Genomic DNA, 26870 nt, shown 5'->3' on the forward strand with positions numbered 1-26870 from the left:
GATTCTATATGTAAGTTACAGTAGTCCCCCCCCCCCACCCCCGACCCCCACACCGTATCCATGGCTTCGCTTTCTGCAGTTTCAGTGGCCCGCGGTCAGTTGGGTCCAGAGGTAGATGATCCTCCTTCCGCCCCGTGCTCAGGTCGACGGGAGCCCACCACCGCATCACGATGCCTACATCGCCCACCTCACTTCATCTCATCTCGCGCGTCTTACCATCTCGCATCATCGTAAGTAGGGCGAGTACAGCACGATGAGGTATTTTGAGAGCCTGCGTTCGTGTAACTTATTACAGTATATTGTTAAAATGGTTCCATTATTACTTATTGTTGTTAATCTCTTACGGTGCTTAATTTACAAATTAAACTTTATCATAGGTATGTCACGTGTGTACACGGAAAAAAAAAACCCACTACATATGGTTGAGTGCTAACTGTGGTTTCAGGCATCCACTGGGGGTCTTGGAACACGTACCCTACGGGCAAGGCTGGGGGGACTACTATGCAGGCAAACTAATATTTTTTCTGAATATTCTTTCAATAGGAAGATGTGAAATTCTTACAGCGCACCGGAGATCCCACCTTAAACTTCTCCAGGAACTTCAAAGAGCCTAGCTCAATGCCAACCAGTCTCATCTTACACTGTGTATGTGTTGGTGCGGGGGTCCCCTCCCTAAGGAATGTGGTGAGAAAAGACCTCAAGATAAGGGAAGGCAACCTGGCTATGTGCGTACGTGACATTCCTCACGACTCTGTATGTCTGTACATGACATCCCTCATGACCCTGTAACGTGAGACCCTCCCCCCGCCCCCGCCAATCAGACTGTATGTCTACATGTTACCCATATATGGAGACAAAGAAGTAGAAAACGCATAAAATGCTACACCACGCGGCATTCGGGGCTCAGTCTTTCAGGCACAAACCCTCTGAGCCCATGCCGGCAAGATCAAAATTGCTTCCTGGAAAGAAAAGCCTCAGTGTCACGACTTTCTGTGCGAGCGTCCTGCTACAACGTGGGGAGGGGAGTGCTGGAGAGGGACTCAGGTGGGAGAGGTGGATTCTATAGTACTTACTGTAAAAATCAGAGATCGTCAAAAATGCTCTTGAAAATTCCTTAACCATTCTGGAACACTGGGCCTCTCGGTAAGTATAACACAGCCCATTTTTCTTCCATGATGAAGCAGACAAATGACTGCCTCTTCAGCTGAAGGCCCATTGAAATACCTTCCTTATTAGGCTCAGGTGCCATGTTGTACGAACAATACGTATGTTTAACCCTTGGAATCACTCTCAACGTGGCAACCTGATCACACACGGAGGAAGACGTGGTTACTGAGGACAACTGAGGGGCCAGGAGATTCAGGCTACCATTGCAAGCTTGCCCTGGGACACGTGCTCCTTGAGAGCTCAATTTTAATATTCCCTCCGGTCTCAAGTTAATTGTGTATATGATGTGACAGTGTGGTAATCCAACATGGACAATATGATATGTACGACTGAGTCTGTTAGGTGCAATCTACCCTTCTAAAGGTGGTCAGTTACTCTAATTAGGAATATATGTTCCGGGAGAGTTTAGCAAATTTTTATCAGAAGCCCACACTTCAGAAGTGGCTGACAAAATGTCTCAGTAGCTTATCTTTGACCAACACGAGACACTTTGTTCATTACCGTAAAGGATGTTAGAGAGGAACTGTAGTGAGTTAAGTGATTCTATTCAAAATGAATGGATCCTTTGCAAGTATTGCCGAGGCACTGTCTTTACTGGAACAAGTTCTAGAAATCTAGCGTACCTGGAGATCTCCAACCTTTCAAAATGGCACCTTTGGCTCCATTCCAGAATGGTCCTATGTTCAACTGCTTTCCTGGAAAATTCACCTGGCCTGCCTCCAGTTAGAAGGTTAGCTAAACTCACTTCTAGAATACGGTCATATTTGTGTTGATTGAACATTTCTGGTAAGATGCTGTTGGACGGGTATAGGGTTTCCTTCTGGGGTGATGCAAATGTCTTGGAATTAGAAGTGACGGTTATGCAACACTGTAAATATACTAGATGGCACTAAATTGCACCCTTTAAATGGGCTAATGGTTAGGGCGTGTGGGTGGCTCAGTCAGCTAAGCACCCATCTTCAAATTTTTTTTTTTTTCAACGTTTATTTATTTTTGGGACAGCGAGAGACAGAGCATGAATGGGGGAGGGGCAGAGAGAGAGGGAGACACAGAATCGGAAACAGGCTCCAGGCTCTGAGCCATCAGCCCAGAGCCTGACGCGGGGCTCGAACTCACGGACCGCGAGATCGTGACCTGGCTGAAGTCGGACGCTTAACCAACTGCGCCACCCAGGCGCCCCATAAGCACCCATCTTCAGCTCAGGTCATGATCTCGCGGTTCGTGGGTTCAAGCCCTGCATCAGGCTTCTCTGCTGTCAACACAGAGCCTGCTTCAGATCCTCTGTCCCCCTCTCTCTGTCCCTCCCTTACCCCTGCACGCACACACTCTCCCTCTCAAAAATAAACATTAAGAAATATAAAATAAGTATTTTATAAATATTTATTTTATATATATAATTTTATATTATATAATATATATAATATATATTATATAATATATATTATATATAAGTATATATAAATTTTTATTTATTATTTATTATATAATTTATTATTTGTTATATGAATATAAAATATATAAAATTTATTTATTTTATAAATATATTTATATTTATATAAATATATATTTATTATATTTATATTTTTATATATTATAAATATGTTTATAAAATATATTTATTCTATAAATATAAAATATATAAAATATACTATATAATTTTATACAAATATAAAAAATAAACATTTAGAAAAATAATAAAAATAAGATGGTTAATGGTTAGTTTTATGTTATGTCAATTTTACTTCAAAACAAAGATGTTGGACATTGAGGGGCAGTTAAGATGGGGGAGAATGAGGGGGACGGGGATTTTCCATCTGTGCCCCTGAAACACAGCTGTATTGAGGTCAGACCAGTTGGAATACCCAGGAAACAGATCTGCAGAGGGGCAGAAGGCTCTCTACAGTTGGAGGGAGACAGACTGGCAGGATTGAGCTGTGAGTATGTGACTTGAGGGAGAGAAAACGGTGGAGCTATGGAGGGGAAAGAACCCTTTCTGTGGACAGACATAAGGTAGCGAAAGAGAGAGGGGTTGGGCACTGAGTTAGCACAAGAGGAAAACCTCTCCAGACCACAGACTGGGGAAGAAGTACAGAGAGTGCCAGTTATGTTTTGCAAACAGCCTTTGGAGCTGAAACTCAGAGGCTTTGAAAGTGCAGGACTTTCTCTGGAGAGGAGCTGAGGTGCACACTTCTGGGGAGGAGGGAGCTGGCCCCAGAGTGCATAGTGTGGTGTAGACATCTCTGGGGCACACTGGGAGAGAACATTCCCCTTCCTGGAGTACCCTGGGAAGAGGGTTCATTGCCTCCCCAAGGACAGAAGGCCCTGCAGATGCCAGCCAAAGGCCTTTCATCAGCAGGGCAGAGTGGTTCTAAACCAGAACGGGGTCCCGTATCTCAGGGGTTCTGAAACCCAGCCGAGAGCCAAATGGAAGGCACAGGAGAACTGTGACACGGTGCCTGCTGGCTGCCCTCCCTATTTTGTGACGGCTACCTGAACACCATGGTGTGAGACACCCAGTCCGGGGAGAAGAGACTGGGGTGACGCCATTTTTCCCCACAACACCAACATCGTAGGACTTCAGGAAGCAGCACAGCGCCCCCCAGTGGAGGTGGGACAGGCTTACGCCAAACCCAGCCCTTCCGGGCCTGGTAACTGCTTATTTACTGGGGTGACACTGGCTGACCCAACACTGCCGACCTCTCCTCCAGACCAGCACAGCCACCACCCCCCAAGAACCAACAGACGACTCGTTCTTTTTCTTTCTTCCCTCTTTTTTTTCTTTTGAAACCAGGCTCATAGTTTCTGATTTGGTCTTTGTCAATTCTCATTATATACATATATATATTTTTTTATCCTATTCTGTCTCCATGTTTTCTCTTTCTTCTTTATTTCTCTTTCTCTTTCTCTGGAATTAGCCCTAGAGGTATTTGATTCTCTTTTGTTTTCTTTCCTCCTCTTTCTTTTTTTCTCTTTTTATGGGATCAGGCTCCATACACACATACCTTTTTTTTTTTTTCTTTTTTTCTATTCGAGGGTTACTTCAACAAACAAATCAAAGCACACCTGGTTAAAGGTCCAACCACCACCACTACGAGCAAGGAGGAGGTCTGCAGAGGACCGAACAGTGGGAAAGAGCAGCCAAAAACGCCACGACAGAATGCACACAACATACATCAGAAACACTTCCTGGAGTCCCAGACCGTGGACTGTGCAGGACCTCTTTTTAATACGGTGGTACTCACAGGTGCAGGACACATAATGAGCCTTTACGACACGCAAAAGACGAAAACTTAGCCAAGACAACAAGACGGGAATTCTCCCCAAAAGAAAGGTCAAGAAGAAATCACAGCCAGAGAATTGTTGAAAACAGATACAAACAAGATACCTGAATAAGAATTTGGAGTAACAGTCATAAGACTAATAGCTGGGCCTGAAAAAAGCAAAGAAGACACCAGAGAAACCCTTGCTGCAGAGGTCAAAGACCTAAGAACTAGTCACGATGAATTAAAAAAATACTATAACTTAGAGGCAAAATAAACTAGATACAGTGACAGTGAGGATGGAAGAAGCAGAAGAGGGAATAGGTGAAACAGAAGATAAAATCATGGAAAATAATGAAGCTGGAAAAAAAGAGGGAAAGGAAATTATTAGATCACAAGGGGAGTATTAGAGAACTAAGTGATTCCATGAAACAAAACACTATCTGTATCCGAGGAGTCCCAGAAGAAGAGCGAGAAAAAGGGGCAGAAGGTTTATGTGAACAAATTATAGCTGAGAACGTCCCTAATCTGGGGAAGGAAAACAGGCATCTAAGTCCAAAGGGCACAGGTAACTCCTGTCAAAATCCGCAAAAACAGATCAACATGATGACACATTATAGTGAAACTGGCAAAATACAAAGATAAAGAGAGAATTCTGAAAGGAGTTAGAGACAAAAGGTCCTTAACCTACAAGGGTGGACACATAAAGTTAGTAGCAGACCTGTCCCGTGGAACTTGGCAGGCTAGAAGGGAGTAGCAGGAAATATTCAACGTGCTGAATAGGAAAAATATGCAGCCACGAATCCTTTATCCAGCAAGGCCGTCATTCAGAATAAAAGATTTTCCCAAACAAAAACTAAAGGAGTTAATAATGACCACTAAACCAGCCCCGTAAGAAATTCGAAGGGGTCTTTCTCAGTGGAAAGCAGCAAAGACTACAAAGGACCAGAGAACATCAACACCAACAAGAAATCTACAGAGAACACAATGGCACTAAATTCAAATCTTTCATAATCACTCTGAATGTAAATGGACTAAATGCCCCACTCAGAAGACGTAGGTTATCAGAATGTAAAAAAAAAATAAGATCCATCTATATGTTGCTATAAGAGACTCATTTTAGATCTGAGGACACCTGCAGATTGAAAGTGAGGGGATAGAGAACCATCTATCATGATAATGGACAGCAAAAGAAAGCTGGAGTAGCCATACTTATATCAGACAAACGAGACTTTAACACAAAGACTGTAACAAGAAATGCAAAAGGGCATTATATCATAATTAAGGGGTCTATCCATCAAGAAGAACTACCAATTGTAAACATTTATGCCCTCAACTTAAAACACCCAAATAGATAAATCAATCACAAACATAAGCAAAGTTATTGATAATAATACCATAATTGTAGGAGACTTTAATACTCCACTTAGAGCAATGGACACATCATCTAAGCAGAAAATCAACAAGGAAACAACGGCTCTGAATGACACATTGGACCAGATGGACTTAACAGATATATTCAGAACATTTCATCCTAAAGCAGCAGAATGCACATTCTTCTTGAGTGCACATGGAACATTCTCCAGAATAGACCCCATATTGTATCACAAAACAGCCCTCGACAGGTACAAAAAGACAGAGATCATACCATGCATATTTTCAGATCACAACACTATGAAACTTGAAGTCAACCACAAGAAAAAATTTGGAAAGCCCTCAAATACATGGAGGTTACAGAACATCCTACTAAAGAATGAACGGGTTAACGAGGAAACTAAAGAAGAAATTTTAAAAATACAAGGAAACAAATGAAAATGAAAACACGACAGTCCATACCCTTTGGGATGTAGCAAAGGCAGTCCTAAGAGGAAAATACATTGCAATTCAGGCCTATCTCAAGAAGCAAGAAAGGTCCCAGATACACAACACAAACTTGCACCTAAAGGAGCTAGAAAAGGAACAGCAAATAAAGCCCAAAGCCAGCAGAAGAAGGGAAATAATAAAGGTTGGAACAGGAATAAATGATACAGAATCCAAAAATACAGTAAAACAGATCAGTGAAGGAGCACTTGGGTGGCTCAGTCGATTAGGCATTTGACTTCGGCTCAGGTCATGATCTCACTGTTCGTAGGTATGAGCCCCTTGTCAGGCTCTGTGCTGACAGCTCCGAGCCTGGATCCTGCTTCAGATTCTGTGTCTCCCTCTCTCTCTGCCCCTCCCCAGCTCATGCTCTCTCTCTTTCTCAAAAATAAACAAACTTTGAAAATAATTAAAAACAGCAGAACAGATCAATGAAACTAAGAGCTGGTGTTTTGAAAGAATAAACAAAATTGATAAGCCCCTAGCCAGATTTATCAAAAAGAAAAGAGAAAGGGCCCAAATAGACAAAATCCCGAACAAAAGAAGAGAGATCACAACGAATACCCCAGAAATACAAACAATTATAAGAGAATCCTATGAAAAATGATATGCTAACAAACTGGACAATCTGGAAGAAATGGACAAATCCCTAGACTGTCACACACTACCATCACTCAAATGGGAAGAAATAGAAAATTTGAACAGGCCCATAACCAGGAAAGAAATTGAATCAGTTATCAAAAATCTCCCCAAAAATAAGAGTCCTGGGCCAGATGGCTTCCCAGGGGAAGTCTACCAGACAATTTAATGAAGAGTTAATAACTATTCTTCTCAAACTGTTCCAAAGAATAGAAATGGAAGGAAAGCTTCCAAACTCATTTCTATGAAGCCAGCATTACCTTGAGTCCAAAACCAGATAAAGACTCCAGTATAAAGAAAAATTCCAGGCCAATATCTCCGACGAACATGGATGCAAAAATTCTCAACAAGATACTGGCAAATTGAATTCAACAGTATATTAAAATAATTATTCATCGTGATCAAGTGGGATTCATTCCTGGGCTGCAGGGCTGGTTCAATATTCGCACATCAATCAACGTGATACATCACATTAACAGAAGAAAGGATAGAACCATACGATCCTGTCAATCGGTGCAAAAAAAGCATTTGACAAAATACAGCATCCTTTCTTAATAAAAACCCTCAAGACAGTCGGGATAGAAGGAACATATATTAACATCGTACAAGCCATGTATAAAAGGCCCACAGATACTATCATCCCCAATGGGGAAAAACTGAGGGCTTTCCCATGACGTCAGGAACATGACAGGGATGCCCACTCTCACCACTGTTCAACATAGTACGGCAAGTCCTAGCCTCAGCAATCAGACAACAAAAAGCTGTAATCACCAAGACAGTATGGTATTGGCACAAAAACAGATACATACATCAACAGAATGGGAGAAGCTATTTGCAAATGACATATCAGATAAAGGGTTAGTATCCAAAATCTATGAAGAACTTACCAAACTCAACACCTGAAAAACAAATTATCCGGTGAAGAAATGGGCAGAAGACATGAATAGGCACTTTTCTAAAGAAGACATCCAGATGGCCAACAGACACATGAAAAGATGCTCATCACTCCTCATCAGGGAAATACAAATCAAAACCACACTGAGATACCACCCCACACCTGTCAGAATGGCCAACACGAACAACTCAGGCAACGACAGATGTTGGCGAGGATGCAGAGAACGTGGATCTCTTTTGCATTGTTGGTGGCAACGCAAGCTGGTGCAGCCGCTCTGGAAAACAGTGCGGAGGTTCCTCAAAAAAATTAAAAATAGAACTACCCTATGACCCGGCAATGGCACTACTAGGAATTTATCCAAAAGATACAAAAATGCTGATTCAAAGTGGTACACACACCCCAATGTTTATAGCAGTGCTATCAACTATAGCCAAATTATGGAAAGAGCCTAAATGTCCATCGACTGAAAAATAGGGAAAGAAGTGATGTGTGTGTATATACATATACGTATATGTATATATACGTACATATATATGTACATATGTATACATATGCGTATATATATACGTATATATACATAGAGAGAGAGAGAGGAGGAAAGAGAGAGAGGGAGAGAGGGAGGGAGAGAGATAGAGGGAGGGAGGGAGGGAGGGAGGGAGGGAGAGAGAGAGAGAGAGAGAGAGAGAATACTACTCAGCAATGAAAAGGAATGAAATCTTGCCATTTGCAACAACATGGATGGAAATGGAGAGTATTATGCTAAGTGAAACAAGTCAGAGAGAGAGATCCTATGATTTCACTCATATGTAGGATTTAAGAAACACAACAGATGAACATGAGGGAAGGGAAGGAAAATTAAGATAAAAGCAGAGAGGCAAACCATAAAAGACTCTTAAATACAGAGAACAAACTGAGGGTTGCTGGAGGGCATGGGGGGAATGGGTTAAGTGGGTGATGGGAATCAAGGAGGGCATTTTTGGAGATGAGCACTGGGTATCATATTTAAGAGATGAATCACTGGGTTCTACTCCTGAAGCCAAAACTACACAGGATGTTATCTAACGTGAATTTAAATTAAAAAGAAAGTTAAAAAAAAAAAAGATGTTGGACACTGAATTGAGGTTGACATACTAAAGCGGTAAATTCTAGGCATGCCCGGGTGGCTCTGTCAGTTAAGCATCCGACTTCAGCTCAAGTCATGATCTCCCAGTTCATGGGTTGGAGCCCCGCGTCGGGCTCTGTGCTGACAGCTCAGAGCCTGGAGCCTGTTTCAGATTCTGTGTCTCCCTTTCTCTCTGCCCCTCCCCTGTTCATGTTCTGTCTCTTTCTGTCTCAAAAATAAATAAACGTTAAAAAAATTAAAAAAATTTAAAAAATTAAAAAAAAAGGTGGTGGCTTGGGGCTTTTGGGGGAGTTACTCAGTCTTCCTGGGTCTCTCCCACGTATACATTTTATTAAGCTTCTGTTTGTTTTCCTCCCGTTCGTCTTTTTTATTACGGCGGGATCTCAGCTGAGAATCTAGACCCGTCCTATTTTCCTCCCCTACAAAAGGTAGGGAGCAAGTCAGAGTGGTAGAGACAGAAAGACAGAAAAGGAAGAGAGAAAAATGTCACCTGTAGCAAAGTAGAATACAAGGGAAGAGACACCAGATAGACCAAAAGCGATCTCACAAAGATAAAAGACTTCATCACAAAGGAACCTGAGGTACCAGAGGATCCAAAGAGACACGTAATTATGATACAAGCTTTCATCATAATTGATGACGTCCCACAAAGATTAGATAAATAAGGTCCTAGAGGATGTAAATGGGTAAATGGCTGTAACTGTCTTGAAAATGGGATGTAAATATCATTCGGCAGGGACATGTGATCTTTAGCTCCGCAGCAGGCTTCTGCCAGCCCTACTGTGTTATACAAGGTTACCTGCCCGATCCCCGAGGCAATTTGAACATTTGAGGCTAGCCTACAGGATATAAAATCTGAAATCAATTAGCTTTAAATAATAGAGAGCGTGGGATTTCTTCATTATAAAGGAACATTTTTAATTGGTTAGTATTCCTGAAATTAGCATCGTCTTACAATTATAAAGGCAAAAGAAACTGGAAGCCGTCAGTTTGATGGAAGGTGTGAATGTAGCCTTGTGGGGAAGGAGTTAATCCTATTTTCATGTCAGTTGAGCTATTCACTTTGCATGCGTGTCCCGAAGAGCTGGAGTTTAACATCGATTTGGATTCCTAATTTCCACTTTAAATTGTTTTCAAAATGATTACTGTCTGACACATGAAATAATTGTGTGCAGAAGACTGTCCATCACGGGCTAGGCAATGCAATCCTGAGACAAAAGCGAAAAGCAAAATCTCCCTGAATAAATCTGAGAATTGTTTAAAGATGGTGAGGGTGGTGCGACCGATGCATGAGTCATCAAGTCTGTATTTCTCAGAAACTAAATAGCTAAGTGTCCAAAATTTACAGCCGGATTTTCTAGAGATGCTGTCGGGACAGACGTGAAAGTCCAGTAATATACAATGAGGCTCAACATTCTATAGAGAGATCAGCATCACTAATGTAAGTTTGAAATGTTTAGGTTCTAGGGGCGCCTGGGTGGCGCAGTCGGTTAAGCGTCCAACTTCAGCCAGGTCACGATCTCGCGGTCCGTGAGTTCGAGCCCCGCGTCGGGCTCTGGGCTGATGGCTCAGAGCCTGGAGCCTGTTTCCGATTCTGTGTCTCCCTCTCTCTCTGCCCCTCCCCCGTTCACGCTCTGTCTCTCTCTGTCCCAAAAAAATAAATAAACGTTGAAAAAAAAAAAATTAAAAAAAAATAAATGTTTAGGTTCTAAAGAAGAAAGTATATGTGACCACTAAGGATCAATGCATACAATTACAAGTGGGTAGACAATACAAATTTCTGTACATTTTAATTTTTTTAAATGTTTTTATTTTCTTTTGAGACAGAGAGAGACAGAGCATGAGCAGGGGAGGGGCAGAGAGGGGAAGACACAGAATCTGAAGCGGGCTCCAGGCTCTGAGCTGCCAGCACTGAGTCCGACGCAAGGCTCGAACTCACGGAGAGTGAGATCATGACCTGAGCTGAAGTCGGACGCTCAACCGACTGAGCCACCCAGGCGCCCCCAAATTTCTGTACATTTAACGTGGTGTTGTTGATCCTCCCTGAAAAAGCTGTTAAGTCAGTGATTTCTTTTATGAATACAGAGTCCTAGAATTAAGAAAATAAACCATAGGAGAGTTTCTATCGCATATAGAGGATGGCTCCCCTATTCGTGACAATTGTACAGTTCTAGAAATTTATCACGCGAAGGGGAGCAGAACGTGACATCCCAAAATACTCTTCTTTGGCATAAGAGTTACCTCGAACTGATTCTTTTTAAGAAACAGCTGACCTAGGAGAAGCTCTGAAATCCAAGTAAAAGTGACCGTTTTGGTTTTTGTTTCTAAGGTGTTTTTTTTTTTTTTTTAAATAAAAGTTTGTTTATTTTGAGAGAGACAGAAACAGCGCAAGTAGAGGAGGGGCAGAGAGACGGGGGGGGGGGGGGGGGGGAGACAGAGAATCCCACGCAGGATCTGTGCTATCAGCACAGAGCCCGATGCAGGGCTTGAACCCAGAAAACCGTGAGATCAGGACCTGAGTCGAAACCAAGAGTGAGATGCTGAACCATCTGAGCCACTCAGGTGCCCCTAAGGTTTTTATTTATTTATTTTGAGAGAGAGAGAGGGGAGGGGGGCAGAGAGAGAGGGAGTGAGACAGAATCCCAAGCAGCCTCTGCACCATCAGCCCGGAGCCCGACGCAAGATTCGAACCCACAGACCGTGAGATCATGACCTGAACCTAAATCGAGAGTGGGACACTCACAGAGGAAGCCAGGAAGCCATGGCGCCTCAAAAGTGACCCTTTCGTACGAAGCCATTTACATGTATAAGGGAAATCTCCATTTCCAAGGGTGTCTCCCTCACTGTACCAAGAAGAGGGATGACCAAATACCTCTAGAAACTCTTATCAATGGAGAAGGCAGTGACTTAAATCTGCATAACAACCCTACCCTTGTTTACTAGGCTTTTCCTAGTCCCCCCACCCCCCCATAAGTAGCTCCCCCACTCCCAATAACCTCTTTTGTCTTTAGCTGGAGATAGTATTTTAAGGTGATGGCTTTGGCCATTTGTGGGAGTTCCTCAAGTTTTCTTGGGTCTCTCCCATGTATACAGGAGGTATACAGGTTATTAAACTTCTGCTTGTATTTCTCTTGTTAATCTGTCTTTCATCATAGGGGCATCTTAGCCAAGCACCTACAAGGGTAAAGGGAAAATGATTTTTCCTCCCCTACACAGGCTAATTCACAAAAAATTCTAATAAATTGAAAACACATAAATTATACAAGTTCCAGTCATTAATCACAAAGCAATACAACCAGAAATGTTATTATGTAACTATAAACAAAAATTCTCACTAATAATTATTGTATTGTAATTAAAAGTAAACGTGAAAATACAAAACATGAGTACAGAATTAAAGATGTACAAACCTATAAAATTTTGGTAAAGCGATAATCTTGGGTGAATTACTGGATTTAGATTATTACCTAAGAGAATTTAGAGTTAAAGAGGGCTTACTCGGTTCATTGTTCTAACTCAGCTATCTTCAGGCTTGGCTCTGCTTTAGGAGCCAAGAAAAAAGAAAGTGAGAGAGAGAGAGAGAGAGAGAGAGAGAGAAAGAGAGGAAGAGAAAGAGAGAAAGAAAAGAGAAAGAAAGGGAAAGAGGGAGGGAGGAAGAATGAAAGAATGAAAGAGACAAAGAAAGGAGAAAAAAAATGAAGAAGAAAGGGAAAAGAAAAGGAAGAAAACAAAGCCCAGGCCCAGTGAATCAGAATCATGTGGGGTGTTGGGGGGGGGGGGAGCCCCTGGGTGGCTCAGTCAGGCGTCCGACTTCAGTTCAGGTCATGATCCCCCAGTTCATGAGTTCGAGCCTGACTTCAGGCTCTGCACTGACAGCTCAGAGCCTGGGGCCTGCTTCACATTCTGTTTCCTTCTCTCTCTGTCCCTCCCTCTCCCCAGCTTGTGCTCTTTCTCTCTGTCTCTCAAAAATAAATAAAAACGTTTAAAAAAACTTAAAAGGGGTTCCTGGGTGGCTCAGTCTGTTAAATGTCCTACTTCAGCTCAGGTCATGATCTCCCAGTTCGTGAGTTCCAGCCCTGCCTTGGGCTCTGCGCTGACAGCTCGGGGCCTAAAGCCTGCTTCAGATTCTGTGTCTCCCTCTCGCTCTGTCCCTCCCCCCTCCCCCCTCCCCAAATGCATAAGGATTAAAAAGAAAAAAAATTTTTTTTAAAGAATTATGGGGGCAGGTAATGATGAGAACAAAGGCAAAAGAAAGGTAGATAAAATTAAATTTCTTTACAATCTGCAGCCTGCGGACAAATACAGGCAGAGCAACATTCCTCAAGGAACTCACCATGGCCTTGATGTTAATGCTTTGCTACAGGCAAAAAGCAACCTTAACTTAACAATAGCCAGACCTCCAGGATGCGGTAAGTCTTCTATACTATGAAAACCCTTTGGGAAACTTCCTTTATCTCTGCCCCTCCCCACTTAAAAAAGTATATAATCAATTGTTCCTCCCTGTCCCAGTGCAGATCTTCCGGACTCAGGGTCCTGTCCCCGAGCTTTCATAAAAACACCTTTTTGCACATAAAACGTCTCAAGAAGTCTTTCCTGCCGGCTCACTCGCCACCCACATCACATCAGGTAAGAGGGGCGTTCGTATTTCTTCCTAAAGCTCTCCCAAGTAATTCTGAAATGCAGCCAAGAGTTTTGACTCAGTGAGCAATAAATTGAGCAAAAATTTCTGAAAGTGGGAAAATCTGTTATAAGGAAAACAAGTAGAAAGCAAAAAGGATAAAAGCATAAATAGGAGAATTTGAAAGCAGAAAAACAACTGTAATAAACAAATCCAAGACTTTCTTTAATACACAGGTAAGAGTCTAGCAAAGATAAGAAAGTATGAAGTCAGAAGTGAGTTACCGCAGGACACAGAAATGTAATAAATTGCAAGACATAAATAATCTTAACATAATAAATCATGCAAGCTTTGACGAAAACAAATTTTAAAACCACAGTTAAATAAGTGATTTTTGTAATAACTGTGAATTATCAAACTACAATGAATAAACTAATAACCGAGTAAGCAGTGGAAAAAATTACCCAAGAACTGTCTCTACAAAAGGCTCCGATGGGGATGATTTACTATCGGGTTCTTTCAAACTTTTCACGGACGAGAAAACTGCCACATTATGGAACTCGCTCCGATACCAAAAAAAGATGGAAAGCCACGAAGTGGATTCTAATGCCTGATAGACATAACATTTAAAAGTAAACTATGGAGCCCTAGTCCTCATCCCCCTCCCCCGGAGAATCCCCTGCAGAGCCTTTTAAATTCCTGATGCTCGGGCCACATCCACACCAAGGCACGTATGAAATCAGAACCTTCAGAGTGGACCCAAGCATCACTGATTTTTAAAGCTCCCCGGGGTGACTGGAGTGTGCAAGCCAAGGTTGAGAACCGCCTCAGACAATTTCACGATTTGAGATTTAAAATACAAGCCAACAATTCAATAGCCTGTAACCATCATACGCCCACCTGCACAAAAGGCAGCATTCTCCTCACAGATGCAAAGACGTTGACAAATACGTAATGATCTCATGCTGTTTCCAACCACATACATTTGTATTTATTTATTTTTTTAATGTTTGTTTTTAAGAGAGACAGAGAGAGAGCGTGAGCAGGGGAGGGGCAGAGAGAGAGAGGGAGGCTCGGATCCCAGCTGTTAGCACAGAGCCCGACACGGGGCTCGAACCCACTGTTGTGAGATCATGACCGCAGCCAAAATCAAGACACTTAACGGACTGAGCCACCCAGGCGCCCCATAATTATTGTCTTTATTGTCATTACTGTCAAAGAGACAATACTTTGAAGAAAGAAGACTGCCCTCTGATGAATCCTGCTATCTTTATCCAGCTAGAAATCAGTCAAAATGGGGGCAGGTCCGGGTGCTATTATTATTTCAATTATTACTCTTACTGCTTACAATTTATAACCGACCGAGTCACCCAGGCCCCCCCTTTACCACATACACCTTCAAATCCAAGAGTAATTCCTTAATAAGATTGAAAAGCATCTGCTCTAAAACAACAGCCTAAATATCCAGCACTATAGTTAAGGAAACCATGCATCTACTACAAGCAGGAACAGAACAAAATTGCCCCTCCTGGCAACGTTATTGAATACCGTTTTGAGGAGTTCTGGGCAACGTAAGAAGGTATGAAATAAAAATATTCACAAGAAAGAGACAAAAAAAGTATTACAGGCTGATACAATAATGGCATAAGCAAAAGCTGAGAAACTATAAAGAAAGGATTTCAGTATAACCACAACTGAATCAAAACTATTCTTATGTGCCAGCAATAACCAGCTGAAAATATAGTGGGAGGGAATAGTTATGTTCACAATAGAATAAAAAATAACCAAACACTTAAAAATAGTTGTCATGAAAACTCTGGGACCCAGATGAAACTCTAAAAACACTTGCTAGAAAATACAGGCGAACTTGACTAACAGGTGGGGCATATTCTGGGTAAGCAGACTGAAATAACATAGTTCAGGTTCACTGGTGCTTTGGAAGAATTTGAAAAAAAAAAAATAATTCTACGTCCACCTGATGAAATAAACAAGTCTGCCTATTAAAGAAAATTATAAAAATTAAAGGTAATGTAGGGGAGCTAACCCTCCCAGATTTTATACATTACTATAATACAATGCTTCAATTATCAAAATAGCATACCACCACAGTAGTAAGAAACAGAATGATGTGAAAAACAAAAATGGTCTGGAAATAAACTCTATTACATGTAGAAATTTAAAACGTGAAGAGGCAGTCACATATCAATAGGTGAAAAAAGTCCTAACTTGGAATAGCATCAAGGTACATCCCATCCTGAAACAAATTATAACCCAAAATATATACCAGACGGGTTATCAGCTTAAATATAGCAAATCAACACCCTTTACCCGTCCCCCAAATATACGTGTGCGTGTCAAAGCCTTGAAAGGGAGGATGACCGTTCTAGGCTTAGGAGAAAAAGAAAATTATGAAAGAAAAAAACCAGAACTTGACTATAAAAACACAAGTGATCACTTCAACGGACTAAAATGTAAATAAAAAACATGCTAAGCAAAAAACTCTAATAGGAGTTTAATTTATAAAGATATGTTTTAATTAACTTTTAAAAGACCCTGTAAGAAGAAATGAAAAGAGAGCTTCAAGTTTACCAGAGGGTCACTACATAAAAGAAAAATGTTTCCGCTAAGAAATCGTCAGCTAAGAGCGGATTAAAAATCACAGGCAGCGGTTTTGTTTCTCCTATTAAATGGACCTGGTGGGATTTTTCATCACAGATGGGATTTTAAACTACTACTATGCTTCTAGGACAATGGGGCGCTATGAGGAGCCATGTTTAAATTCCTATACTTCTCAGGAACTCCATTTCTGGGCATGTAGCCCAAAGAAACAAACCAAAATATGGAGAAACATATGTGCAGAGATGTTCTTTGCAGCGGGTTGTTTTGTTTTTTTTTTATATAGAAAAAAAAACTAGCCCGAGGGAACGTAAAAAATTAACAGAAAGGGAAGGGTTCGGTAAATCATGGCACATCTATGTACTCTGTGGAATATTACGAAGGCACTAGTATGAAGTTTTCAAAAATTGTACAGCAGGAAAGAAAATACTTCAGATACGCAGAAACGTTGAGCGGAAAAAAACCACAGAACTGAAAATGGTAACATACCATAATTACGACTATGCTTTTTTAAAGCACGTATACTTAAACATGTTTTAAAAACTATGTTTTTCCGAAAAGAACGGCGGGGGTGGGGGAGGGTGGGGGAGGGGAGACAAACAGCAAGCCATGGTGGTAGTTCCTGCAGAACCCTAGCTGGGCAGCACGGCGGAAGAGTCAACTGGGGACGGGGGACAACTTACACAAGGCGGTGGTGGAAGACCGGCAGCTTGTTGGGGGAGGGGTGAGGAGTACTTCCGGGGGCCAAGGCTAGTGGGGGGGCCTCGTTGGGGGGGTGAGTACTTCCGGGGGCCGAGGCTAGTGGGTGGGGGGGCCTCGTTGGGGGGGTGAGTACTTCCGGGGGCCGAGGCTAGTGGGTGGGGGGAGCCTCGTTGGGGAGGGTACTTCCGGGGGCCGAGGCTAGTGGGTGGGGGGAGCCTCGTTGGGGAGGGTACTTCCGGGGGCCGAGGCTAGTGGGGGGAGCCTCACTGGGGAGGGTCAGTACTTCCGGGGGCCGAGGCTAGTGGGTGGGGGGAGCCTTGTTGGGGGGGGGTGAGTGCTTCCGGTGGCCGAGGCTACTGGATGCGGGGAGCCTCCGCGTCCGCTCCGGTGCTGGGTTCGAACCTAGCCACACCTTTGGCGGCCTGGACCTCTGGGCCCCGGGTCCGGCTCAGACACACCTCTGTGTGGTCCCTGGAGCCCCTTGCGGTCTTTTCGAGGGTTTTGACATCTCGCGCTCCAAACCTAATAGAAGAGCTCTACGACCCCGGAAGCGCTTCTATGCCCACGCCCGGAAGTAGCGAAAACGAAAGTGCGCAGTAATCTCGGAAGCGCGCCACGCGGCCCCGACGCCACGCCGGGGCTTTTGCGAAACCTGCGGTTGTCGCCATTTGCCACGGCGCCTTGGAATCCAAAGCCATCGCGGAACTTGGTCCTCCCTGGACACGGCAAACTGTGACGGGTTGCTGAAAGAATCGGGCAAGGCCCCAAAGAGGCCAGAGCGGCACTCAGGTAGGGCCCCCCCGGTAAATGCAGGGGCCCCTGGGAGCCCGCTGACGTGTCCCGTCTAGCCGGCCACCTCGTAACGACGCCTCACGTTCTGGAGAGGCCAGCGCCCCGCAAGTGCCTGAGAACACAGAAAAAGGACTTGCGGAGCCTTTGAGTTGCGGTTTTTCCCGGAGCGCGTCCTGCCAGGGAAGTTCCTCCCCACCGTGCCGCCATTGCAGGTGTGGGTGCAGCCTTTAAAGACTGATTGCAGGGAGCGTTCGGGGCTCCTTTGGTTGGCGGAATCCCCTTAGCCCCAACCCATCGGCACGCTGTTAAACCCCTTCTGGGAGAAATGGCTTCTCTAGAGGATGCCCGCCGCCTTGGGGGTAGGATCCCTATCCAGAGCTCCTCAGACTCTGAACCTGCAGCCAGAGCTGAGGGACAACACAGGGAGGCCGCGGACTCAAACAAGGTCAAGGTAAAGAGTGCGATGTTGCACGACCCGACCTCTTCTTCCAATTACATGAAGGCTCTCCAGGGCATCCTGGGAAAATTCATACCAAAAGGACAGCCCTCCCGGGGTGCAAAACCGAGCACAAGCGAGCATCCCGAAACCGGGGGAGAAACCGCCAGGGTTGTCACCTTCTCTGCTCCTCGGGAAATGCAAGCGTTGGCCCCAGTGGTTAGAGAGAAGGAGAAGATGCTGATAGAGGTCAACAGTTCGGGTGACAGGAAAGTGATCATCAGTCCTCCGGAGAAACCCAGCAAGAAGCCCCCGGACAACCAGATAGTGGTCGTTTTCGCAAAGGGCTCCCCAGGCCTCCAGTATCTAGACAGATGTAACTCTTATCCAGAATTCCAGCAGTATAAAGAAAGGGATACGGTGGCCGAGCGCCCCTCTCCGCCCAGTCTCTTGTCTATGGATGAGCTGGCCGCAATGGGACTCTCTCAGACGCCAGTCTCCCTGGGTGTCGCCAGAGCCCCGCAGCCTTCATCCTTCGCCGCTAACCCGGTCATGTACCGGCCTCCCGTGTACATGGGTCCTCCTCTCGACTACGCCGGCTACCACGGCAACATCCTCCAGGCTTCCCACTACGCCCCCACGGGCAACAGCAGCAACGTCCCCCAGGCCGTGAAGAACTGGGGAGGCTTCGGCGGTTACGCCCCCACGTCAGAAGTGTGCTCGCCGAACTGGCCCCTAGACTGGAAGCCGTCAGGAGAAGATCCGGCCCTGAATTTCCACTTGGTTCGCTTCCCCAGAAGCTCAGCGGCGAGCCAGGAGAGGATGACCGTCCAGGCGGGGATACCATCACATTCTTGTGCAGGCTATGCAGCTGGTTCCCCGCCAGGGAGCCAGTGGAAGGGAAGCCTGGGTTTCATCGACACCCACTGTCACTTGGACTTGCTCTTCTCCAAGATGTCTTTCCAAGGGTCCTTTAAGAAGTTCACGGAAACGTATAGCCAGTCCTTCCCGAAGGAATTTCAGGGCTGCATCTCTGATTTCTGTGATCCTCGCACACTGAAGGACGGCATGTGGGGAGATCTCCTGAAGGAGGATCTGGTCTGGGGGGCCTTCGGCTGTCACCCCCATTTCGCACGCTACTACAACGAGAGTCAGGAGAGAAACATCCTGCAGGCCTTACGACACCCCAGGGCCGTGGCGCTCGGAGAAGTGGGTCTGGATTACTCGTCCAAGTGCACCACCCCTGTCCAGCAGCAGCAGAAGGTATTTGAGAGGCAGCTGCAGCTGGCCGTGTCCCTGAACAAGCCCCTGGTGATCCACTGCCGGGAGGCTGACCAAGACCTGCTGGCCATCATGAAACGATACGTGCCTCCTGACTACAAGATCCATAGGCACTGCTTCACTGGCAGTTACCTGCTCGTTGAGCCCCTCTTGAAGTACTTCCCTAACATGTCTGTGGGTTTCACAGCCGTCCTGACTTACTCTTCGGCCTGGGAGACCCGGGATGCCCTGATGCATATCCCACTGGACAGAATCGTCGTGGAAACGGATGCTCCCTATTTCCTGCCTCGGGGGATTCCCAAAAGCCTTTGCCAGTATGCCCACCCGGGCCTGGCCCTGTACACGGTTCGAGAGATCGCCAGAATCAAGGGTCAGCCGCTCACCCAAATCTTGGCCACCTTGCGTGAGAACACCAACTACATCTACAATATTTAAGCAAGGAGGGAGTGGTCAGGCGTCTTCCAGAAGAGGGAGACCAGCGGCCTGACAGCACAGACTTGATGTGAACTCTGCCTGCGTCTCGAGGTCAAGACGTGTTCCAGAAGCCCACTAGAACAGAAAAAAAAAAAAACAGACCGTGGCGGACTGTTTTCTTCAAAACCTCTTCGTAAGACTTCTCCCTGTGACTGGTAGGATGGGGTGCAGAATGGCAGGATGGGTAGGGGGAACTACCCTCGATGTGGTTTACCAGGGTTTTTCCTCCCGGCCAAGTTGTGCCAGGACGGACAGTAAGAAAAGAAAGCGTTCCATAGGGTACAAGTTGGCTAAATCCAACTGCCTGTTCTCTGCATCCTGGGGCTTTGGTTGCTGCATAAAGTCACCCTCCTACCGGCCTTTGAAAAACAGAACAAACAAAAAAGGAATGTGGGAGTTTCAAAGGGAGCCCGGTGATTTGTTCTGTGGGTTCCCAAAACGTAGTTGTTGTTACAGGAATTCTCTAACCCGTACGGTTTGTCGTTAAATTCATCACTCAGTGACTGCGACTTGCAGTCTCTTGTTTCTAAAGATAAGCCGACACTAGCATTTCATCTCAAAGGCCATGGATTTAGGTAAAAATTAGCCCATGAATAGGCAGAACGGGCTGGGGGGGGTGACCAGCGGGCTCTCCGTGGAGGCACTTCGAGCCACGACGGGAGCCAGGTCGGTTGAATCTTGGAACAGCGCCGAGATGAGTTTTGCATCTGAACTCCCAAAGCGTGTGTGATTCCAAATCTCTTCACGGAACCAGTATATGAATAGCAACTGCTATTCGGGTTGCTCTGTTAACAAGGCCCAACTGTATACCACTCAGAAATACTGTTTTCCTGGAGGACAGAAACACAGGAGCTTTAGCTTCCCACTTGGCAAACAGCCGTCCTCCCGGAGAAATTTGCAGGAACTCCCATTTTAGGAAAATATTGGAGTTCTGAAACTTAGTTCTGCCAGCCAAAACACACACCTAAATCCAAGAGTCCCATTATCGGATGAGAAGGGCCGTTTTACTTTATTTTTTTAATGTTTGTTTATTTTTGAGTGCGAGCAAGTTGGGGAGGGGCAGAGGGAGAGGGAGAGAGTCCCAAACAGTCCCAAGTCGGCGCAGAGCCCGACGTGGGGCTTCCAGCCCCACATCCCGTGACACCGTGACCTGAGCTGGAATCAAGAGTCGGATGTTTAACAGACGGAGCCACCCAGGCGCCCCAAGGAGTGCCATCCGTTTTAAAGACGGAAAATTTCTCTTGTTCTCAAAAACCGACTTGATGAAAACGGGCCCAGCGTTCGCTAGACTTCTCTGGGTTCCCGTGTGTCCTTTTATCTGGATCCCAGAAAAATCCGCTGGCTCCCCCTCTGGTTCTCGGCTCAGAAGTCTCCTCCACAGGGAAGCCCTCCCTGACCACCAAATACATAATGCTCCCCTCACCTGGGAGGAAAAAACTCCCTGGCTTACTGTTTGGCTGTCATCATACCACTTGGCGCAGGCTGGATTGTGTTGTTAGTCTGCCTGTGCGTTCATTGGTTCTCCTCCCCACTAGGTTTAGAAGCTTGCCATTCGTCACGCCCGATGAACACACACCTTGTACATACACCCTTTGTTAGAACAGTATCTGGAACAGTGCAGGCCCTCAGCAAAGACTTAACGTGGGAGTTACTGTCTCCCTGGATGGGATAAGTGACGTCACTGACACCTGGGAGTTAAGTGACAGTGTTTTGTGCAGGAGGGGGGGGGCGGGGGACAGATCGTAGGGAGAGCACAGAGAAATAAACCACTATCTCTAGCGTGCTCTTTAAAAGGCGAGGCAAAAGAATTGACGGGCGGCGATATTCTGTTTCCATTCTGTTCCACGTCCTCCGGAGTAAGAGACTTAAATAGAGAGGGTCGAACCCTGCCAGGACCTTGAGAGTTCATGTTTCTGTAAATAACCCTGAATGTATCATAGATTTTTCTTTTCCCTCTTTGCTGCGGATCCAGTTTTTGAGAAGAAGGAAGCGGAAGTGTAAGAAAGCTGTTAAGAGCTTTACTTTTCTTTAGGAGGACAAAAGAAGTCCAGTGTCAAAGGTGCAAGTTGATTATCTTTTCAAGACCGAAAAGCCTTCCAACACGAAGCCAGTGTTTTGAGGCAAGGTTTTTTTTGTTCCCCCATTTAATGCACACTGTAAAGAGACACGGCACAGAGTGTGTCCCTCAACCCACAGGAGCCCTGAGCTTTTTATAAAGGGTTGCAGAAAAGAAGGTTCCATGGACACACATCTTGGGGGAAATACTGAGTTATAACAAAGTTCCACACTTTTCCTTTGGGGATCTCACATGTCCTTTGATACGCTGATGTGAGCCACACGTCCCCAAGAGGGTGTTCTCTTTCTCTAGGTTACCTCTAGATCAGTTTGATTCATTCGAGATAACAATTCAGCAAGCTCAAGTTCTTTGGGACCGCAAGCGTGGGAAACACCTCCGTCACACTCTTCGCCATTGCAGTCCCCTTACCACATCGTGTACTTCTCTCTGCTCCTCACACCCGTTTTCGTTTCCCTTTCTAGCTACCTAAGATCCATGGAGAACAAAACACAAAATGTCATTGATCGGTCTTGGCAAAGTGACATTACCAAGTGGGCATTTCAAAAATGGGTGTGAATGAACAATTGTATTTGTAAGTACACGTTGCACAAAAGAGAGAGGAAATACATATACACACAATTAATTTTCCTCTCCAAAAAAGAAGCATCTCCTTTTTATACGGAGAAAATACTTTTCTTATCTGTTCCTCTCCCTCTGCGTTTTTATGGCAAGTGCATAGACTATGCTCTGCAGTGTTTCTAACACGCGGGAGAGCGCCTTGCCATAATTCAGCTTTATTTCTTCAGGAATGGGAGTGGACAGTGTAGTTTTTTTTCTGAGTGCAGTACATCCAAAGTGGTCTAAATTAAAAAAATCACAATCTTCCTTTACTTACTGCATGAATGTAGTAAAGAACACCTCATCTATTCATGCTACTGGGTAAAAATAAGACGAAACCTTGTGATGCAGATGTACAAAATTTTGGAGCACTCTGTAAATAGCTTTCCGGTGATCGATATTCCATTGAGCCTCAAAGAATGATTGGAATTCCTACATTTGCATGGCACTTCAAAATTGGTGTCTCCTCGCACATTCTAGAGGCTTCAGAGAGCCACGGAAGCAACCGGTGATCTAGAAATTCAATTTGCCGTTAGTGGTCCCTGGGCCATCGGTCAGCTCAGAGTCACAGGGCCTCTCGGGCCCATTAACGGGCTCCCTGAACCTTGGCACTTGTCTTACTGCGTGTCAATATCTTGTTTCTGTTCAATTTTAGAAAGGCCCTCCTTCCACCTTTAAAGCTCAGAAGGAACAAACTGCCCACTTGGTCTTGGGAGACGGGGGTGGGGAGGGTCTGTTTTTTCAGTTGGTCTGTATTCGTATCTGACTTCCAAATTAGTACCCGATGATAGAACTTTTGAGACCACTACGGAGCATGAAGCGGGGTAAAATAGTTAGAGACGGTCACTTAAACACGCGGGGTATTCTCCGCTTTTCTCTGATATTATTACCATTCTTATTGGCCAATTGCTTGAGTCAGTTTTGCTCATTAACATCTACCAGGATATTCACTTCACCTCCTAATTGGCCTAAGCTAGACATTTCACTCGCTCCAAATTTGTGATTGAAATACATTATTTGGTGTATCTTCGTTTGCCATCCCGAGCAAACAAGCTAGAAGTTTGTTGATTCGGTTGTTTCTTTTAAAGAATCGGCTCTTAGAGTTTTTATTCGTATCTATTCTGTGTACTGATTTATAAAATCCTGCTTTTTAAGTTTATGAAGTTTTTGCCTTTAGCTCTCAGATGATCTGTTTTATTTTGCTTTTCTTAATGCCTTAAGTTAAATGCTCAGTTTAGTCTTAATTTGGGGGAGGGGAGGGAAAGGACAAGGTATTTGATAGCATAAATTTGCCTGTAATGGTAACTCTGCATTATATCTGTAGGATTTTCTATTTTCATGAAGTTTACTTTCCTACTCTAAAAATTAATACATATTACAAAAACATGAACAGTAAGAAGTACATGGTATTTCTACTACCTAGAATCTACTGTTTTGTTACGGTTTTCCCTTTAAGGTAATTGTGATCAACAGGGCTATGTAAAATTATTTTTATTTTATTTTATTTTATTTTTTCATTTTATTTTATTTTATTTTATTTTTTTATAACCTAGCTAGAAACCTAGAAAACCTAGGTTTTTTTATAAGCTAGCTAAGCATGTTTTTTAAGCAAAGCTAAAGAACAAACAAGTACAGGTCCTAGAGAAAGAGGATATAAAGATAAGCTTTTTTTTCTTCCTTTTGACTGACTTTATTTTACTGTATTATTATTTTTAATTTTTAAAGAATTTTCAGTTGAAGTATTAACTCTAAAAGCTAATGGTCTGCTTAAAGTCGCAAAAATAGAGAAATGTATGTATAGCCCTATATTGTACTGGGATTCGTTTCATTATTGTTTGTTACTATTTTATCTTCCAATAAACATTTAAAATGGTTACATAAAGCTTCGAACTTTATATTTTATAATTATACGGTTTTTTTTCCATTGCTCATCACAAATCCTTTTATTTCATGACTTCCCAATGGTTAAACTGTTTAATTTGTTTTACAGTTGGCTAGAGTGCATCTTCCAGCAACTTCCTCAGGAAAAGTATGGGAATGGCATATTTATGAGAAATTACATACCTGAGAACATCTTTCTGCTACTTTCACTAATGAGTAATACCTCGGCTGGGTCTGGAATTTCTGGGTCATAAACATTTTCCCCTAAAATATAGCTATTCCTTTGTTGTCTTCTGGTATATTAATCTTGCAGAAAATTCTGAGGTCAACTTCTTTGGGGATTTAACTACTTTCTCTGGTCAGGATTCTTGGTAATTTGCCTTATCCTTGAAAGTAACAGAAAACTTGCCCCAATATATCAAATTATTGGTCCCTTTTTTATTTTCTCTGGTACATGGTAAACATTCAGTCCTCAGATTCTGTGTCTTTTTATAGTCGAGAAGGTCGGGTTGGTTTTTGTTATTTCTTACGGTGTGCTTAATTGATTTGGCTGCTTTTAACCTAGCTTCTCATTCTTTAGGAACAATTGTCTGTATCTGTCTGGCCTTTCATTATCGATCTTGGTGCCTTTTTTTTTCTTTCTTTTTAAGATTTTATTTTTAAGTAATCTCTCTGTCCAACGTGGTGCTTGAACTCGAGACCCCTGTTCTTGGTCCTCTTACAGCCGACCCTCTACTCTGCATTTTGGGAGAGTTTCTCAGGTTTCCCTTTTCCATCATTCATCTCATTTTCAACAGGCGCCACTGTTTTCTTCACTACATATAATGCATTTCTGACTTTCCTCACATTTCTTCCTTCCTCCGCGAGCTCCTGTTGCCTTTCTGCCCAGAGTCTCGGTCAGCAGTGTTTTAAATGTATTCCCCTTGCTCTGTTTTCTCCCTCCAGCTTTCACTTCACAGCGTTTGCTTTAACTGCTTACTTTGTTCTGTGACTTCTTTGCACTCCATCGAAAGCACAAAGCAAACTGTTATCAAAAGTGTGCATTTTCCTACAGAAAATATTTTTCTTCCTCTGCCTCTTAAATACTATGTTCTCCATTTATGTTGCAGTCTTTCAGGAACTTCATTGGCTTTCTTTGTTCAGTCTTGAACAAAGAACAGTCTATCCAGGCTGGTGTTTACCCCAAAATACGGTGGGTAGGTTCCCTTTCCCTTCCTTCACCAGCCATTCGAATGTTTTGATTCTTCCTCCCACTGGGAGGCTAGGTGATAGAAATTCACGTACAGCATGTTAAGGGAAGTACGGAGGGAGGTGGGGCCATGGATGGTTCCCTAGGGGGAAAAAATCCTCAAAATTTTCCATACATACAAAAAAATTCCATACAAACATTTTCCAAATTGACCTGACCTCTACTCCAGGCACAGAACTTACGCAGCCAGTCCTTCATGTACCCTGCCTGTCACAACAGAAATGCCCTAATGCGAGGCCTGCTTTTCTTTCAGGGCAGCTATCCTCGGGCCTTCTAGTGACACTCGTAAGCCATCAACAGCCGTGAAAGTAAGCCAAGTGGAAGCCCCCACAGATTGTCCTAACCGCCCTCTCCCCCCCTCCCCCAAACTCAATTCTCGTCACTTTTTTAGGGAGTAAAAATATGATCCCATCTGCACTACAGCTAGGAGAGATTCATCTGCGTTTTCGGCATGAAGATGGACCTTCTCCCTGCCCTCTGACACTAATAACGTTTCTCCAGATTTTAAAATTCTGCAGTCATTTTAATTGGGATTGCGAAGGTGAAGAGGTTCATCTAAATATCAGTGCTCAAGTTAGAATTTCACTCCAAATACCCATTTTTTTCTCACTTTTTTTTTTTGATAAATTTATGTTCCTATGGATACTGTGTCTAAATAGGCATAGCTTATTTTAAGAAAATTCAACTTATACAGATCTGAATCTCATTTGGCTTGTTGAACATAAGAGATGGTCAGTAAAGGTAAGTGGAATGAATGGATGACAAAACCCACAAAATACAGAGAGATGACTTCCAAGTAACTTTTTATTACAAAAATATTATCATAAATCTATTTATAATCTGTGCTCCAATTTTCCACGACCAAACCTACTGTTTAAGATGAAAGAAACACCTATACAGACAGCATAAGCATTCATCAAACTTACGTTTACTTGTCTGCTGCCTCTTAAGACCTGATTTTATGATGCATAAAAAGGGGGGGGAAGATGGAGAATGCTAGAACATTCTTCCTGTAGCTTTATCACCAATTACCCATATAACTGGTGCAAACCACTGAAACTCTTCATTTGCTGGTTAACCTTGCAGCAAAAAAATTAGAAAATCAACACTTGCTAACCACAGGCCAGTGCAGCACTATTTAAAGGACTAAGAAAATTATGTATATATAACAGAGCTTTGGAGAGAAAATGAATGTATAAAAAT

At 43.7% G+C, this 26870-nt stretch overlaps 1 protein-coding gene across 1 annotated transcript in view; it reads right to left on the minus strand.

The window, feature by feature from the left end:
• EFHC2 (EF-hand domain containing 2) overlaps window positions 1-26870 on the minus strand; it is a 204268-nt gene that overhangs the window by 128533 nt on the left and 48865 nt on the right. The gene's annotated exons all lie outside the window — the stretch shown is intronic.

This window comes from Lynx rufus, unplaced genomic scaffold, assembly GCF_022079265.1.
Source record: "Lynx rufus isolate CCGP_SWC_20201006 ecotype Redwood Valley unplaced genomic scaffold, mLynRuf1.p SCAF_14, whole genome shotgun sequence".
In the NCBI taxonomy this organism is placed as follows: domain Eukaryota; kingdom Metazoa; phylum Chordata; class Mammalia; order Carnivora; family Felidae; genus Lynx; species Lynx rufus.